Here is a 20,555-nt window from a genome sequence, read left to right on the forward strand (position 1 = left end):
TTTCAGGGCTGAACCTGATTAACATATACAAAGGAGAGAGAGAGACCCCTCCCCTAGGAACAGACACACAGGAGGATAGTTCCTGTCTGGGGGGGTTGGGGGTCAGTTTTTGCTGGTGGCCTCAGAGAACAGATGTAATGAAGCTACACTCAGAACAAAGCTCCCAGAAGCATGGCTGGATCATCACCAGGCACCAAAGGCTAAGTATTGAATTCACATGGCTAGATAAGGAAATATAGACAGATTGCTTTCTGGTTTAAATAGGATATTGTAACTTGGTTGTGTGATTGTTGGGTGTTTGTGTGATAGATCTGGGAATCTGTGATGGTAGCTGGGACATTAGACAACCTGTAGCATAGCATTTGTGGTATTTGTTTGCCTATGGTGATTTAAAATAGATTGTACTGGTTAGTTATAATATATATCTTGTTAATCATAAATACCACCATGCAGTTGCGTTTGGGCATGTGCTTGTGGCAGTGGCGGGCTGAGATGTGTGGTTACATTGTGATCTGGTCTTGTGATGAATATGCTCTGGTTATTGAGATACTGAAGTTGTTTGGAATGTGAAAGTGAATAAGATGGTTCTAGGAAGTTGTTTGGAATGTGAAAGTGAATAAGATGGTTCTAGGAAGTTGGATTGAAATTGTGAAAGGTGATTTAGATGGTTTGGAATTGTAAAATCAGAACATATGCATTGTTCTGAGGCTTGGACATTTTGGAATAAAATGGAGTCTTGTGTCTTCTGCTATGTGATTGTGGTGTAGCAGAGAGTGCCATGTGTTTGGACCTGCAAATCTAAAATGGCTGCTGCCGGGTATTTTCCCCTCCCCCTTTCAACCATGTGGTGCAGTCTTTGGAATCAGGGGAGCTTTAATAAAATGGAGTCTAGCTTCTGTCCCATGCGGTATTGTAGGGTTGTGTATATAGGGACTGCCAGTATGGGTAAGGTCAAGTATTTTCTCCACAAAGATTCTCAGCATTGAATAACTGCGCAGCGATTGTTCCTCACATGTGTAAGCTTCGCTGCAATCATATTGATCTTCTTGTTATTGTGAGCAATTTCTCTCTCTCACTCTCTTCTCCTCTTTCTCTCTTGTTTTCTCTTAAATAGTAATTGTATTATATTTCCTGTGTAGTTATCTGGTTAGGTAGTCTATGTTATATTGTAGTGTATGATTTGTATTTGTATTAATTCTTTATGCAAGTATATCATTCATAATATATATATTAGGCGTTGGACCCTGAGCACGGTATCTGTGTATTTCTTATAGTGTTAAGTATTCTCAGAGCGTCGGTGACGCTAGAACATCTTTAAAGGTAATAAGGTTATACTGTGTTGCATTTACACTCTATCAATACACTAAGGTTTTACAGCATAATACACTGTTTATGGTTTAGATACAAAGGTTTAACATTGTGAGCGTCAGCGCCGCTGGTGATCTCCTCGTGGTCCCGAGCGTCCGCTACGCTATAGCGAATCATTAAGTTAGTCAGCAGCCAATAGCGTGCCTGCCCGTGATCTCTTGGCCGTGAGCGAACGTGACGCTTGAGCGTCTCGACTACGGCTAAGCGATTGTTACGCAACGTGCGTACCCTTACGGTACTTCATACGTAGATAGCGTACAGTGTTCTTAGACCTCATAAAGGGTATTATATAAGATAAATATTTAGCTTTATCACATCTGAAACACTCACCCCGATATTAGCCCAGTTCATGGGTCCTGACTCAGACCTGATAAATAATCCTGTGATAGATCTATTAATATGTTGCCAAAAGAAAACTGTATGGGGTAGAGGTGGGGTAATGTCAGGTTGTGTCGCATAAAATACTGTATGCAAATTGTCCAGAAAACAAACTTCTTTTTTATGTGCAGATTGCAGGAAAGCAGATACCTGCGCATGCCTATGACTAGAGATGTGTGACGAGACAAGGTTGAGTGGTTTAATGAACGCAAAGTACAGTGGGCATGTTTGCATAATTATGAACAGACCTGCGCAAATACACATATATGCCAGTCATAGTAATATAAATTGTGCCAGAGTCTTTGGATCTCTTGCTTTGTGCAATCTTTCCAAATATATCCCCCAAAAGATGGCTGCCAGAAGCTGGTTTGGCCCACTGCTTGGGACAGAGTGGGGTCTATTGTGGGTGCAGGGTGTGCAAGCATGAGGCACCCCCTTACCCAATAGTCTGTGTCTACCGCATACCCTGTAATCATTAAAAATACACCCCTGTTTGGAGTTCATCAAAGTTTGCTTCATGATTGTCTCTCCATACTGTAGATAGCAATTTTCCTAAATGTCACAATCATCAATAAATTATGCCAATTGCTAAACGTAATGTCCCATCCTGTTGGACAGACGTCACTATCGGTGACAGGTTATTTTCAATGGAAAGTTTAACATTGCGTAATATTGGAAAATGTACTTTCCATCTACTTGGGAGGTGTTACTAAAACATAAATAAAATGCTGAAGCAGAGAACTGTCTAATATAAAATAATAGTATTATATGTCATTTTTCTGCTGACCGTTCATAGCCATTAACTATCAATTCATAATGATGTTATCTTTCCTGCTGATGGGAAATGTAGCCAAATCGTTCTAAAAGCCATTTCTGCCTCATGCCAACAAAAGCAGATTAGTGTACTTTCTATTCATCCTCTGATAGAAACCTGAAATAAGACCTAATCATTGCAGAATTCAGATATGTAATACCTGTTCTACTGAGAAAGAAAGTTGTTTAGACAGAATGTCAGTATCTTTCTTATTACCTTTTTTTCTATGAATTACTGTAAGTGAACAGTATCTTATGTAGACATTTACGCTATCTTTGTAACAAGAATAATTTAATGGTCTAATATTTAAATTGTTAGTAAAATTAACCATTTGAACATTTTTATAAAGTTAACCTTATAAATATGTTGCTTATGTAAGTAAGAGGAAAAAATGTATTAGAAATCAAAAGGGACACATAAACCATACATCCCTGATTCTTAATCTTATACGTGAACACTGTAAAAAGTAATGAAGTCCAAGTGACATTGGCCCTCATTTCGAGATGATCGTAGCTGTGCAAAATTTAGCACTGCTACGATCATTCACACTGACATGCGGGGGGACACCCAGCACAGGGCTAGTCGGCCCCGCATGTCAGTGCCGCCTACCCCCCCCCCCCCCACAGAAGTGCAAAGGCATCGCACAGCGGTGATGCCTTTGCACTTCAAGAGTAGCTACCGACCAGCGCAGCTTTAGCGTGCTGGCCGGGAGCTACTCGTCACTCCCCGGCCCACAACAACTGCGTGTGATGTCACACAGCCGCTGCGGCCTGCCCCCCGCATGGTCCGGCCACGCCTGCATTGGCTGGACTGCACCCACGAAATTGTGGCCAAATGCCACCGTTCCGCCCCTTCCGCCCAGCGACAGCCTCTGCCTGTCAATCAGGCAGAGGCGATCGCAGCCCTGCTACGGCCTTCGTCCATCTGGCATGCGCCGGCACACTACAGCGCCAGCACATGCGCAGTGGGGACCCGTTCGCTCGGCTGCGATAAAAAGCAGCGAGCGAATGGGTCAGAATGACCCCCATTGTCAGTAGCACAGTATGTTTAACGTTATAAAACCCATATAAGTACAATGATCTAAGTAACATTACACCTGTGTCAGGCAGGGATGTCTTAATAGCAGTGTAGGGCCCTGGGCAAAGTAATGCACTGGGGCCCCTACCCATCCTCCAGTGGTAGGGGTGGGGGGTAGTAGTAATAGCACACTTTTTTGTCAAGCAAAAAGTGACAGGTGCCATGCCTCCAATTTTCTGCCCAGTCTCTGCCTACACCCTGCCTTCAACGCCTCCCATAACACACCCCGACACTCCCTAATTTACGCCCATTTTTTTATATAAACTGAATATAAATTTCATCACTTGATATCAATTTTTTTCAGTAGTCATAGGGCGATCACAAAAGTCTCTTACAAAACGTGTTTTGTCAGATAAGACTCATAGGTTTGAAAGAAGACAAGTATGCCACGCAGCACAGCTATTCAAAAAAATGGATGAATAAAAGGTATTACACAGTGTTAAACCCTGGTAGTTATTGTGGCATTGATAACTATTATAAGGCTAATAAAGGAGAGTTTAAAAGATCAGAAATTAACAAATGGCTTCAAGATCAAGATGCCTAGATGTTGCATAAGATGGACTTCAGAATGTTTAAAACACAAAACTTTTCTCACAGAAAAAGGGCTGTATGATCTAACCATAATTTCAAAATAATTATATTATTCATGCTGGAAATGCTCAGACATGTATATATCTATATTATTGTAAAAAAAATACTTGCATATTTGTGCTTAAGTTGTACCATTTTTTTTTATTTTTGCATTTTTGTTACATCAATAATGCAAGTTTATTCAATGTTTATGATATATTAAAGAAACATCCGTATTATCCATCACAAGAAGTAAATCAAAAGAAAATCCACTGATTCTGAGATTTTAACAAATTTAAATAAAAGTTATATTTTATTTTAACTCAGTGGGGGTTGTGCTAACAAAATATTACAAGACATGTGCTGTGCCAGATAAAACTTTACTTACAAATTTATTACGGGACATCTCTATCCTACAAAATGATAAAAATTGTTTAATATGACATTCATGGAATGTGGATGTAGCATATAGATAATCATTTATAATATATTTTTCTGTTACAGTACATGTGACATAAAAAAAATCTAAAGTAAAAAATGAGGGTCCATTCAGAAATAAGAAATGTAAAAATATATGTAAGTCTGGTGCTTCCATTTATGTAGATGGGCGTTTTCTGTTCATTGTAACATGTTTAACTTTTTTGTGTAAAGTCTACTTTATAAATATAGTACAATATTCTTGAATTAGAAAATAGCAGAAAAGTGAAAAAGGTACAGCCAAGCTGCAAAAACAAAGATTTCACTTTAGCATCTTTAAATGCTGCAAAAACAAGTAGATGTATGTGAATCAGCCCTGGTACGCCTACTGATTATATGTATTCATGACAAAATATACAGTAAGAGGGGGGGGGGGGGAACCACAAACATAGCATAGCCAGTAACAGTCCAAACACTCTCAAGTGCAGAGTAATAATTATGGAGGGGAGATACTGTAATACGGGATGCATTCGGCATCCCAGCGGTCGGCTCAAGCCTTTTTTAAAGGAGTATCCACATTCCCCATAGGTGATCTCCTTACACTAAATACTGTTTACTATCTGCATATCAACAATTCCACTTGATTCAGGAACAATTCATATTTCCAGTTTTCTTTACGGTTACATAAAAAAACAAAATCACTTGCAACAGGACAACACTGTGTGACCAAGTATACAGAAACCTACTCACATGTATTAAAGCCATTTAAAACATAATATAATAAACTACCATATAGCATGTTACCCCTTTTTGTGTACTGGATGTAAAGATGGCAATAAGCACTTCAAAGCTACAATGCCCCCATCACATTAAACACAGCGGGAAAATCCTACAGTCAGCAAAAATGACAGATACTGCTGATCCAAGGGAGCTAGTTCCGGTAGTACACTTCATGTGTATATCCTTTCTAAAGAGTCTGTGGCACAGTATGCATATAGGGGGTAATTCAGACCTGATCGCAAGGGTGCATTTTTTGCATCCCTGCAATCAGGTAGTTGCCACCTACTGGGGAGGGGGGATTCGCTGTGCAGGTTTGCGATCGCATGTGCAGGAGAGCTGCACAAAACAGAAGTTTGTGCACAGGGCCATCTTAACAGCAGTGTAGGCCCCTGGGCACAGCACTGCACTGGGCCCCCTACCCATCCTCCAGTGGTAGGATGGGAGGTGCTATCAGCAGCAGCTTTGATGTCCCGCGGGCAGTAGGTGGTGTTCTATCTTCCACTCAGTATGTAGGGCCTGGAGCAGTAATTTCTGCTAATTACTTCTTTATAGCACAGATTGTGGAATATGGGGTGGGAGGGAGAACACTAAACTCTAGAAGAGGCATTGGGATGAATAAAGGGGCCCCGGCACATGACTTCCAGGGTGGTAATATGCAGGGGAGGGGTGGATAGTGGAGTGCACTTAATATTCATAATTTTCTGATGGGAGGGCAGCTTGCTTGAGTGCAGATATTTCAAGTTCCTGGAAATAGATTTATTAGCTTTGAATGCGATAAAAAACTAGAGAGTACCATCTTTCAGGAGGTACTAGGGAGTTGGAGATCAGAGTTCAGGAGCTAGAGCAATCCTCCAGCAAAAATATAAAAATGTAAACCAGACATGTGGAGCTGGAGCAGGGACCAGCTGCTTGAAGGCTTATATCTCCGGTTATGGACATAGTAGAGACACTCTGCCAGTATCTGCTGAAAGAGGAGAGTCTCATCTTTTTGAAACTATCCTCAGAAAAACTGTAAGTCAGACAGAACCTGAGATATCTGGCTGGGAAGACCAATTAACAGTCTTGGATGGGGACCACTGCTTCAAAGTATGATATCTCTGGTTCCCCAGGGGCGGTTTTCAAAAATCTGGTACTCCTGGAAAGAGGGGACCCTCAGCTATCAGCCTAGGGCCCTTAGACTCATGGGGCCCTTGGGCAAGTTCCCATTGAGCCCATATGAAAAGACGGCCCTATTTGTGCAGTCTCTGCACAGCCCAGGACTTACTCAGCCGCTGCGATGATTGGGGCCGGAGATGACATCAAGAATCCTCCCACAAAATGCCAGTTCCCTCCTGCGTTTTTCTGGACACTCCCTGAAAACAGTCAGTTGCCTCCGGTGCGATCGGATTTTTCACACCATCCCGTCGCTGCCTGGCGCTCCCTGTCACTGCGGACTGTCGTGCCTGTGCATTGCGGTGTATACGCATGTGAAGTTCAGACCTGATCGCCTGCTGTGTGAAAACTAACAGCAGCGATCAGTTCTGAATTAGCCCCATAGACTTTTATATACAGTACACAAAACAGCTTCAAATAGTTAAATAAAGGTATAGGAGTTGCTCTAATATTAATAATCCTGCAATGGCACTTCTTTTAAATGATGGTCTCTTGCTTGGAACAAATCACAGTTACTTTTCCACTGATATTGCAGAGAGCTGCTCCTGACAGCTGTATCTTCCCCCTCTATTGTATTTCTTTGAGAAAGCTCCAGTCGAGCGAAATGCATTAGAGGACCTGCTTTGTCACATACTATTTCACACTGAACTTCCTCCTGGGACGTGGCGCGGCGATTGCATCTTTCCACGAACGGCCGACTGATCTGGACATATGCGCCACGTGGAACTCACCGCTACAGACAGCCTAAAGAGCCTTGTGTCCCATATTGGAGGTAATCGGAGGGGCCAATTTGTAGCTGCTGGCGGCATATCCCTCACACAAACAAAATAGAGGGGAAAGATACAGCTATCGAGAGCGGCTCTCGGCAATATCAGTGGAAAAGTAACTGATTTGTTCCAAGCAAGAGACCATCATTTAAAAGAATCGCTTGTACTAGAATAGTTGCCATCAGCAACTCAGAGACTGTTTGTGATTACTTTGCTATATACCAACTGAAGTAAAATCAGGTGTGCTTATATACAAGAATTAAGTTTGAATGTGGAGGAATTCCTCTTTTATAATTGTCATAATAAATGTTTTATGGTATGTATATGGTTTTTATTGAGTGATATTTATTCAGCCATTGCACGATTATTAATATTAGCGCAACTCCTATACCTTTATATCTGTTTTGATAATGGGGGTTCACTTAGTGAACTTATCGGTATATCCTATATAGTGTGCAGGAGTTTCTTTGCAGCTGTGTATTTATTAGAACAGATGTGAACATTAAATCAAATTAATTTTTAAAATAGCGCCGATTCAGGTTGTGTTGTCTATCAAATAGTTAAATAACTGTTTTTTTTTTCTCCAACTCATAGGGTGATCACAGAAGTCTCTTACAAGACATGTGTTGTTTTAGATAAGAGCTTGGCTGCACCACTACACCTTTGTGCAAAATGAATCCTTAGATGGTACAACTTAGAGAAAGAATAATAAAGTCCCCATTTACATTATCCCAATATGGTATATTACTACTCTATGCCAATATTCTTTACAAGTCAGCATACAACTAATATGGATGGATCATGTTGTGCAGTAACTAACATTTGCAACTTAGAGGAAGAAATATGTATTTTATACTAGAGATGAGCGGATTCGGTTTTACTCGGTTCCCAAAACGGCATCTTATTGGCTCACGGATGTCACGTGTTTTGGATAGCCAATAAGATGCCGTTTTGAGAACCGAGTAAACCGAATCCGCTCATCACTATTTTATACCCAGAGAGGCCTTGGCCACAGATACTCAATGCAGAGCAATGGCACATTAGGTGTAAAATAAAATATTTGTTTTCTACACAGGGCTGTGGTATCTGTATCTCCCACACACCGCTGTGATTTAGCCTTCTGGGATCTTCCATGTTGATAGACCCATTAGAATTAGCTACCAGTATTAGCATTGGAAGCCCTGAAAAAACTAACAATTGTCACAGTAACGGGTTTACCTATGAATCTGGCATTAGAAAGGTATAGCGGATGAAATGTAGTTCATAGGGGTAGTATTCCAATACTACCTTTTCAGATTTCATACGGCATTAGTGGTTTATCTGAATGGGCATAAAATCAGTTCTTCTTGTTATACAAGGCAGTTGGACTGTGTAACGATAGAATCCTTCCTTGGTAAGGTTGCTGTAAAAGGGGAAGAGATTAGCTGGGACAAGCTTTAAAATAGGTATCTCTTGCCTCCTCAATACACACTGACTCATAAAAATGTTATAGTGGATGCTGAAAGTTCCATTTGAGCTTTCTAAGGTGTGTAAATGTTTTTTTGTTTTTTTTTTAATTTCAGGCGTTCAGTTACGCAGGTGGCTTACGTTTATCTTGTCTTTGCTGGGGATTTTTTTTTATTTTTTTATTACCAGATTCTTTTAATGAAATAGTGTAATATGTCGGCCTTGTCAGCATGTCATTAAATTATCCTACAACGATCCTATCTGAGAATATAGTTAAACGTATAAAGACAAATAGATCACTTTTTACCACAATTATAATACACAAGTCAAGTTAATTATATCTGTATGTTATCCATTGTAATTGTTGATTTCTGGTAGATATAATGGCCACCATCATACATATAGATGTTAGAAGTAGAGATGAGCGGTTTCGGTTCACAGAGAACCGAACCCCCCCGAACTTCACGTGGTTTACACGGGTCCGAGGCAGCCTCGGTTCTTCCCGCCTTACTCGCAAAACCTGAACGGGGAAAATGTCATCATCCCGCTGTCGGATTATCGCGAGATTCGGATTCCAAATAAAGAGCCGCGCATCGCCGCCATTTTCACTCATGCATTGTAGATTGAGCGGAGAGGACGTGGCTACGTTCTCTGCCTGAAAAGCCCAATATCAGCTCAATATCCATGCTCAGTATCAGTGCTGCATTGTGGTGACCAGTATACTGCAGTACAATAGTTCATTGCTGTAGCTTGCTGCTCTGTGTCAGTTCTAGTATCCTCATCAGTGCTCAATATCTGTGCTCAGTATCAGTGCTGCATTGTGGTGACCAGTATATAATACTACAGTACAATAGTCCATTGCTGTATCTTGCTGCTCCGTGTCAGTTCTAGTATCCTCATCAGTGCTCAATATCTGTGCTCAGTATCAGTGCGGCATTGTGGTGACCAGTATATAATACTACAGTACAATAGTCCATTGCTGTATCTTGCTGCTCCATGTCAGTTCTAGTATCCTCATCAGTGCTCAATATCTGTGTTCAGTATCAGTGCTGCATTGTGGTGACCAGTATATAATACTACAGTACAATAGTCCATTGCTATATCTTGCTGCTCCGTGTCAGTTCTAGTATCCTCATCAGTGCTCAATATCTGTGCTCCGTATCAGTGCTGCATTGTGGTGACCAGTATATAATACTACAGTACAATAGTCCATTGCTGTTCTCGCTGCCCAGTGTCAGTTCTAGTATCCTCATTAGTGCTCAATATCTGTGCTCAGTATCAGTGGTGCATTGTGGTGACCAGTATATAATACTACAGTAAAATAGTCCAGTGCTGTTCTCACTGCCCAGTGTCAGTTTTAGTATCCGCATCAATGCTCAGTATCACTACTCACTGTCTTGTGCTGCATTGTGGTGACCAGTATACTACAGTACATTAATAAAAGTCCAGTGTCTTCTGCTGCTTCTTGCTGCTGTAGGGTGCTGTGGTAGTGTCCTATCACTGTGCATAGGTCATCATCATTCCAGTCACAGTGGTATCTGGTATCTATTTAGTGGTATCTAATTCCAGACATTACTGCCGTCTAATTCCAGATATATTACTGGCATATAATTCCACACATTAAGAAATGGAGAACAAAAATGTGGAGGGTAAAATAGGGAAAAATCAAGATCCACTTCAACCTCGTGCTGAAGCTGCTGCCACTAGTCATGGCAGGGATTATTCAATACCATCAACGTCGTCTGCCAAGGTCTATGCCCAATGTCATAGTAGAGAGCATGTAAAATTAAAAAAACATAAGTTCAGTAAAATGACCCAAAAATCTAAATTAAAAGCATCTGAGGAGAAGAATACACTTGCCAAAATGTCATTTACGACACGGAGTGGCAAGAAATGGCTGAGGCCCTGGCCTATGTTCATGGCTAGTGGTTCAGCTTCACATGAGGATGGAAGCACTCATCCTCCCGCTAGAAAAATTATAAGAGTAAAGCTGGCAAAAGCACAGCAAAGAACTGTGCGTTCTTCTAAATCACGAATCCGCAAGGAGAGTCCAATTGGGTCGGTTGCAATGCCTAACCTTCCCAACACTGGACGGGATGAGGTGGCTCCATCCACCATTTGCAAGCCCCCTGCAAGTGTTGGAAGGAGCACCCACAGTCCAGTTCCTGATAGTCAAATTGAAGATGTCACTGTTGAAGTACACCAGGATGAGGATATGGGTGTTGCTGGCGCTGAGGAGGAAATTGACAAGGAAGATTCTGATGGTGAGGTGGTTTGTTTAAGTCAGGCACCCGGGGAGACATCTGTTGTCTGTGGGATAAATAAGGCCATTGACATGCCTGGTCAAAATACAAAAAAAACACCCCTTCGGTGTGGAATTATTTCAACAGAAATGCGGACAACTGGTGTCAAGCCGTGTGTTGCCTTTGTAAAGCTGTAATAAGTAGGGGTAAGGATGTTAACCACCTAGGAACATCCTCCCTTATAAGTCACCTGAAGCGCATTCATCAGAAGTCATTGACAAGTTCAAAAACTTTGGGTGACAGCGGAAGCTGTCCACTGACAACTAAATCCCATCTTCCTCTTGAACCCAAGCTCCTGCAAACCACTTCACCAACTCCCTCAGTGTCAATTTCCTCCTTAGACAGGAACGCCAATAGTCCTGCAGGCCATGTCACTGGCAAGTCTGACGAGTCCTCTCCTAACTTGGATTCCTCCGATGGATCCTTGAGTGGAACGCCAACTGCTGCTGGCGCTGCTGTTGTTGCTGCTGGGAGTCGATCGTCATCCCAGAGGGGAAGTCGGAAGACCACTTGTACTACTTCCAGTAAGCAATTGACTGTCCAACAGTCCTTTGCGAGGAAGATGAAATATCACAGCAGTCATCCTGTTGCAAAGCGGATAACTCAGACCTTGACAACTATGTTGGTGTTAGACGTGCATCCGGTATCCGCCGTTAGTTCACAGGGACTTAGAGAATTGCTTGAGGTAGTGTGTCCCCGGTACCAAATACCATCTAGGGTCCACTTCTCTAGGCAGGCAATACCGAGAATGTACACAGACGTCAGAAAGAGAGTCACCAGTGTCCTAAAAAATGCAGTTGTACCCACTGTCCACTGTAAATGCTAAATTGTTTCCTAAAAAATATTTAAAATGCCCGCTCTAATATATATTGTAAATGCCTGCACATCTTATTACCATGTGCCATGAATGTGCACTATACATAGCAAAACACTGCATCCCATAAGAGAAAACAATACATCCACACATTATCTGAGTTCCAAAGCTCATTGATGTATATATTTGTTATTAAAAGGATATGGATTCAATGTATTACAAAGTACAGTATACCTATAGTTACATGGTTACACTCACACAGTAAGCAGTTAAAACATAGGCCCTCATTCCGAGTTGTTCGCTCGGTAAAAATCTTCGCATCGCAGCGATTTTCCGCTTAATGCGCATGCGCAATGTTCGCACTGCGACTGCGCCAAGTAAATTTGCTATGCACTTAGTACTTTTACTCACGGCTTTTTCATCGTTCTGGCGATCGTAATGTGATTGACAGGAGATGGGTGTTACTGGGCGGAAACAGGCCGTTTTATGGGCGTGTGGGAAAAAACGCTACCGTTTCCGGAAAAAACGCAGGAGTGGCCGGAGAAACGGAGGAGTGTCTGGCCGAACGCTGGGAGTGTTTGTGACGTCAAACCAGGAACGACAAGCACTGAACTGATCGCAGATGCCGAGTAAGTCTGAAGCTACTCAGAAACTGCTACGAGGTGTGTAATCGCAATATTGCGAATACATCGTTCGCATTTTTAAGATGCTAAGATTCACTCCCAGTAGGCGGCGGCTTAGCGTGAGCAACTCTGCTAAAATCGCTTTGCGAGCGAACAACTCGGAATGACCTCCATAGTTACATACAGCTACATGCCAGCATACAATACCATTCTCTAAATGTATCTTATATCTCTCTTTCTCTGTAAAGTAATGCTGGGACTCCATCTTCCTCTGAGACCAAAACAGGTACTCCCTTCCTGTGTGGTCAGCAATGTATTATCTAGTTTTGGAGGAGGGAACTCTCTCTCATTCATGATGAGTCACTAGTCTCTTTGTATATGCTAATCAGGTTCAGCCTTGAAGACATCCAAAGGGGCTGGCATGAGCTTCCTGTCCACTGTCCTAATAAGAGTGATTTGTTAGCTTTCATACATGTAATCATAACTATTTGTTGCAATGTCCTATAACTTAATAACAAGTATCAAATTAATCTACACATTAATCTGGTTGCTTTAATAGTAAATATGACAGGTCTATCTTGTTTCATTCAAATAATACACATACATGACATTACTTCATTATATATAATTTTAAATCACTTAACCACGAACATGTGGACAAGTGGAGCAGGGCTGACTCAGGACTATATGACTGTTACGGCCCACTCGGTAGATGTATTGCCTCCCGCAGCAACAACAGCAGCGGCGGCACCAGTAGCAGCATCTCGCAAACGCCTACTCGTTCCTAGGCAGGCTACGCTTTGTATCACCGCTTTCCATAAGAGGTACACAGCTGACAACCTCTTACGGAAACTGAGGAACATCATCGCAGATTGGCTTACCCCAATTGGACTCTCCTGGGGATTTGTGACATCGGACAACGCCACCAATATTGTGCGTGCATTACATGTGGGCAAATTCCAGCACGTCCCATGTTTTGCACATACAATGAATTTGGTGGTGCAGAATTTTTTTTAAAACGACAGGGACGTGCAAGAGATGCTGTCGGTGGACCGAAGAATTGCGGGCCACTTTCGGCATTCAGCCACCGCGTGCCGAAGACTGGAGCGCTAGCAAACACTCCTGAACATGCCCTGCCATCAGCTGAAGCAACAGATGGTAACAAGGTGGAATTCAACCCTCTAAATGCTTCAGAGGATGGAGGAGCAGCAAAAGGCCATTCAAGCCTATACATCTGCCTACGATATAGGCAAAGGAGGGGGAATGCACCTGACTCAAGCACAGTGGAGAATGATTTCAACGTTGTGCAAGGTTCTCCAACCCTTTGAACTTGCCACACATGAAATCAATTCAGACACTGCCAGCCTGAGTCAGGTCATTCCCCTCATCAGGCTTTTGCAGAAGAAGCTGGTGACATTGAAGGAGGAGCTCAAACAGAGCGATTCCGCTAGGCATGTGGGACTTGTGGATGGAGCCCTTCATTCGCTTAACCAGGATTCACGGGTGGTCAATCTGTTGAAATCAGAGCACTACATTTTGGCCACCGTGCTCGATCCTAGGTTTAAAGCCTACTTTGTATCTCTCTTTCTGGCAGACACAAGTCTGCAGATGTTCAAAGACCTGCTGGTGAGACAATTGTCAAGTCAAGCGAAACGTGACCCGCCAACAGCTCCTCCTTCATTTTCTCCCGCCACTGGAGCTGCCACAAAAAGGATCAGATTTCCAAAACCACCCACTGGCGGTGATGCAGGGCAGTCAGGAGCAAGTGCTAACATCTGGTCCGGACTGAAGGACCTGCCAACGATTACTGACATATAGTCTACTGTCACTGCATATGATTCTGTCACCATTGAAAGAATGGTGGAGGATTATATGAGTGACCGCATCCAAGTAGGCACGTCAGACAGTCCGTACGTAAACTGGCAGGAAAAAGAGGCAATTTGGAGGCCCTTGCACAAACTGGCTTTATTTTACCTAAGTTGCCCCCCCCCCCCCACCCCACCCCCTCCAATGTGTACTCCAAAAGAGTGTTTAGTGCAGCCGGTAACCTTGTCAGCAATCGGCGTACGAGGTTACTTCCAGAAAATGTGGAGAAGATGATGTTCATCAAAATGAATTATAATCAATTCCTCCGTGGAGACATTTACCAGCAATCGCCTCCAGAAAGTACACAGGGACCTGTGATGGTGGATTCCAGTGGGGACGAATTAATACTCTGTGAGCAGGGGGATGTACACAGTGAAAGGGGTGAGGAATCGTACGATGAGGAGGAGGTGGACATCCTGCCTCTGTAGAGCCAGTTTGTGCAAGGAGAGATTGATTGCTTCTTTTTTGGTGGGGGCCCAAACCAACCAGTCATTTCAGCCATTGTTGTGTGGCAGACCCTGTCACTGAAATGATGGGTTTGTTAAAGTGTGCATGTCCTGTTTATACAACATAAGGGTGGGTGGGAAGGGGTGGGTGGGAAGGCCCAAGGACAATTCCATCTTGCGCCTCTTTTTTTTATTTATCTTTGAATCATGTGCTGTTTGGGGACTATTTTTTTAAGTGGCATCCTGTCTGACACTGCAGTGCCACTTCTAGATGGGCCAGGTGTTTGTGCCGCCCACTTGGGTCGCTTAGCTTAGTCATCCAGCGACCTCTGTGCAAATTTTAGGACTAAAAATAATATTGTGAGTATCACTGACCTGATTGGAAAGTGTTGTGGACTCGGGGCTTCTTCCGGTGACCGGGAAGAGGAACCACTACTGGGTCGCAGTAGAGATGGCCGGATGTAGGTCTTCCTCATACAGGATTAAGACTGCAGGCAGGAGGCACGGAGGAATGCTTGAAGGTCTCCTGAAAGACAAGACTTGTAAAGATGCTGAATGCTGAGGCACTGAGATGCTGGAGGCACAGGTATTGAGGCACGGAAGTGCCGGAGGCACAGCGATGCTGAGTGCTGAGGCACAGAGGTGCTGGAGGCACTGAGGTGCTGGGGGCACAGGTATTGAGACACGGATGTGCCGGAGGCACAGGTATTGAGGCACGGAGGTGCCGGAGGCACAGCGATGCTGAGTGCTGAGGCACAGAGGTGCTAGAGGCACTGAGGTGCTGGGGGCACAGGTATTGATACACGGAGGTGCCAGTGGCACAGGTATTGATGCACGGAGGTGCCGGAGGCACAGCGATGCTGAGCGCTGAGGCACAGAGGTGCTGGAGGCACTGAGGTGCTGGGGGCACAGGTATTGAGGCACGAAGGTGCGTGGAGGCGCTTGGGCGCTTGGAAGCACGGAGGTGCTTGGAGGCACGGAAGTGCTTGGAGGCACGGAGATGCTTGGAGGCACGGAAGTGCTTGGAGGCATGGAGGTGCTTGGGGCACGGAGGTGCTTGGAGGCACGGAAGTGCTTGGAGGCACGGAGGTGCTTGGAGGCACGGAGACCGCAGGAACGTGGGAGCTCTGGAGATCACAGCTTCTGACAGCAGAATTGATGATACTCAGGCACCGGAGCTCTGCCCGGCGTCTGAATTGAAACTTCCCGCCTCTCTCCGATTGGCGGAGAGCGCCGATGACGTCACCCGCCCATCTGACCCCCGGGGACGCCAGGAGCACCCGCGACGCCCGTCCCCCGGACATCCGCCGGGACCAGCGCCGACAGAGCAACAGGAGCCGGGGACCACCAGCGGGGACAGCCGCCAGGAAGCCCAGCGCACCCGGAGGGGTAAGCGCAGCGGGCGCGGCGGCATGACAGTACCCCCTCCTCTAGGAGTGGCCTCAGGACACTTTCCTGGTTTAGTTGGGTGTCTGGAATGAAAGATCCGAATTAGTCGGGGAGCGGTGACCTCAGAAGTCTTTATCCAACTTCTTTCTTCAGGTCCATAACCCTTCCATTCCACCAAATATTGTAAACCCTTGTGATAGTAACGAGAGTCTAGAATAGTTTTGATCTCGAAGTCTGTCCCTGTTTCAGTCTCCATTGAGGTGGGGCTAGAGGCCTTTGAATGAAAACGATTAAGGACGAGAGGACGAAGAAGGGAAACATGGAAGGCATTAGGTATACGTAGGTGAGATGGCAAACCCAGCTTACAGACCACAGGATTCAGGACTTGTAGCACAGGGTAAGGACCGATGAATCTTGGAGCAAACTTCATGGTGGGCACCTTCAACCGGAGATTACGTGTGGACAGCCAAACCCTGTCACCAACCTTGTATTGAGGAGTGGCTCGCCGTTTCTTATCTGCGAAGAACTTGTACCGGACTGAAACATTCTTAAGATTAGCATGAATCTTACTCCAAATTTGTCTGAAGTGTCGTAGAGTGGACGTTATAGCTGGAACCTCTTCTGTCGGAAGGCTTGGTAATTCTGGAACACGTGGATGGAACCCGTAGTTGACGAAGAATGGAGATTCCCCAGTGGAAGAATGAAACGAATGGTTATGGGCAAACTCCGCCCAAGGCAACAACTCCACCCAGTTGTCCTGTGAAGGGGAGAGATAAAGACGAAGGAAAGTCTCTAGATCTTGATTGACTCGTTCCGTTTGACCATTCGTTTGGGGATGATAAGCGGATGAAAACTTAAGTTTAATCTGTAGGTTCGAACAGAGGGCTTTCCAAAACCTTGCGGTGAACTGTACCCCACGGTCAGAGACTATTTCTTGTGGCAACCCATGCAACCGAAAATGTTCTTGGATGAACAGTAGAGCTAGTTTCGGAGCTGTCGGTAGACCAGTCAAAGGCACGAAGTGTGCCATCTTCGAAAAATGGTCAACGATTACCCAGACGGTGTTGCAACCCTTGGAACAGGGCAAGTCAGTGATGAAGTCCATGTAAATGTGAGTCCAGGGTCTCACAGGGATAGGCAAAGGACGAAGTAACCCAGCAGGAGGCAGGCGAGGAGATTTATGTTGTGTACACTGTGGACAAGAATTAACGTAATCCTGTACATCCTTCCTCATGGTGTTCCACCAGTAAGACCTTTGCAGAAACTTGTACATCTTCTGGGCACCGGGATGACCGGAAAACTTGGAGTTATGGACCCACTGTAATATTCTTGGCCGGAAACTAGCTGGTACGGACATTCTTCCAGGAGGAGGAGCTGGAGTAGTTAAAGCAGCGGAGACAGAAACTGGATTTAGAATTAAACTCCGCTCAACAGATTCGTCATCGTCTGTGGAAACTTGTGAACGGGACAGCGCATCTGCTTTAATATTGAGAGTCCCGGCCCGGTACTTGATAACAAAAGAAAATCGAGTAAAGAAAAGTGCCCATCTCGCTTGGCGAGGATTCAAGCATTGTGCGGATTTGATGTACAGCAAATTTTTGTGATCCATGTAAATGGTAAACACATGTTTAGCCCCTTCCAAGAGGTATCTCCACTCTTCCAAGGCGGATTTAATTGCCAAAAGTTCCTGGTCTCCAATAGTGTAATTTCGTTCGGCCGGAGAGAATTTATGAGAGTGGAAGCCACACGGATGTAACTTCTTATCAGAGGAGTACTGAGAGAGAACGGCCCCAACCCCGACTGAAGATGCGTCAACCTCTAGGAAGAAAGGTTCATCGAAATTTGGTTGTTGGAGAACTGGAGCGGCCATGAAAGCTAACTTCAAGTGGGAAAATGCCTCAATGGCTTCGGGAGGCCACAAACTCGGATTAGAGCCCTTTCTTGTCAGGGCAGTAATGGGCGCGACAATGGTGGAGAAACCTCTAACGAATTTCCTGTAGTAATTCGCAAAGCCCAGGAACCTTTGTATTGCTTTCAAAGAGAGAGGCTGAGTCCAGTCACGAATGGCAGAAAGCTTTTCCGGATCCATGCGAAGCTCCGTCCCCGAGATGATATAACCGAGGAACGGAATTGATGTTACTTCAAAGGTACATTTGGAAAGCTTAGCATAGAGATGATTCTCTCGTAAATGGTGGAGCACTTCTTTGACTTGAGTCCTGTGTTCAACAAGATTCTTGGAAAAAATCAGTATGTCGTCCAAATATACCACAACACTCTGATATAACATGTCACGGAAGATTTCGTTGACGAATCCCTGGAAAACAGCAGGAGCATTACTAAGACCGAACGGCATCACCAAGTATTCGTAATGCCCATCTCGGGTATTGAAGGCAGTCTTCCATTCATCCCCTTCTCGGATGCGTATAAGATTATAAGCTCCCCTCAAGTCGAGTTTGGAGAAAACGCGGGCACCACGAACCCTATCAAATAACTCTGTGATTAGTGGCAAGGGGTATTTATTCTTGATAGTGATATCGTTTAAGCCGCGGTAGTCGATACATGGTCTCAACCCCCCGTCCTTCTTCTTCACGAAAAAGAAGCCCGCTCCAGCAGGGGAGGAAGAGGGGCGAATAAATCCCTTGAGCAGATTGGACTTAATATATTCCGACATAGCTTGAGTCTCGGGAAGTGATAGGGGATATGTGCGACCACGAGGTGGCATCTTCCCTGGGACAAGGTCAATAGGGCAGTCCCAAGGCCTATGAGGTGGTAACAGATCAGCTGCTTGTTCCGAAAACACATCCTTGTACCCTTGATACGCCTCCAGAATATGCTCTTCATCCGTCTTGGAAGAGACACGGAGCGGACAAACAGGAGTGAGACAATTAGCGTGACAAAAGGAACTCCAGGACAGAATTTGTGAAGACTTCCAGTCAATGTGAGGATTATGAATTTTTAGCCAAGGCATTCCAAGGACCAGATCATGGTGCATTTCTGGGATCACCAAGAGTTCCAGACTTTCTTGATGTAGAGCCCCAACCTGAAGCTTAACTGGCTCCGTGCGCCACATTATGAGACCCTTGGAAATTCTAGTCCCGTTGATAGCCGTCAACGAAATAGGCCGCTCGATAGGCCGTAACTTTAAACCCATGCTTTGGACACAGGAGGAAGAAACGAAGTTCCCCGCAGCCCCGGAGTCCAACAGGGCTTCACAAGACTTGGAGGCTGATTCGGTGACTAGAGTTACAGGAAGCAAACAGTCCAAAATTGGAGAAGATTTTGTCATAACCCCCAGCTTGACTCCTCCGGAACAAGCTAGGCCTGCCCGTTTCCCGGACGGGATTTACAAAACTTGAGAAAGTGATCTGCGGCTCCACAGTAAAGGCAAAGTTTACCCTCATGACGACGCTGTCGTTCTTCCGGAGACAGTCGGGATCGGTTAATTTGCATGGGCTCGTCCGAGCTAGGCATAGCCACCGGTCTAGGAGTAGGATTCCGGAAACTGAAACGATCTGAACAGCTACGTTCTCTTCCACGCTCCTGCATCCGAAGATCCACCTTGACGCAAAGGGAAATCAACTCTTCTAATGGATCCGGCAGATCCCTTGTAACCAGCTCATCTTTCAGCTGATCGGAGAGACCGTTCCAGAAGGCAGCTCTCAGGGCATCATTATTTCAGCGTAATTCAGAGGCAATGGTCTGGAAATGAACCACGTACTGACCCACGGAACGGGAGCCCTGACGAACACGGAGCAAATCGAAAGAAGCAGCGGTCATTCTGCCGGGTACGTCGAAGATTCTTCGAAAGGACGTGATGAAGTTGGTGTAGTTGGAAACCACGGGATCAGATAGTTCCCACAATGGAGACACCCAATCCAACGCTGATCCCTAAAGCAGGGAAATGATATACGCTACCTTAGAGCGATCCATAGGGAAGTTATGAGCGAGCAGCACGAAGTGCACCTCGCACTGATTTAAAAAACCACAGCAATTCTTTGGGTTCCCATTGTAGCGGGAAGGAGTAGGAAGCTGAAGACGTGACCTGGTACCGGCCGGAGGTTGGACATTACTGGAAACAGCAACTGGAGCAGTTACGGAAGCTGGAGCCGGAATTGCGGAGGCTAAGGATGCTTGTATTTGATCCAATCGGCCGGACAGTTCCTGGAGATATTGCATCACCAGACCCTGTGTCGCCTCTTGAGACTGAACTCGGGAAGCCAAACTTTGGATGGCGCTCGACTCTGTGTTCCGATTCCCCGGGTCCATGTGGCCTGAGTATACTATCACTGACCTGATTGGAAAGTGTTGTGGACTCGGGGCTTCTTCCGGTGACCGGGAAGAGGAA

This window comes from Pseudophryne corroboree, chromosome 5 (assembly GCF_028390025.1).
Source record: "Pseudophryne corroboree isolate aPseCor3 chromosome 5, aPseCor3.hap2, whole genome shotgun sequence".
Taxonomy (NCBI): domain Eukaryota; kingdom Metazoa; phylum Chordata; class Amphibia; order Anura; family Myobatrachidae; genus Pseudophryne; species Pseudophryne corroboree.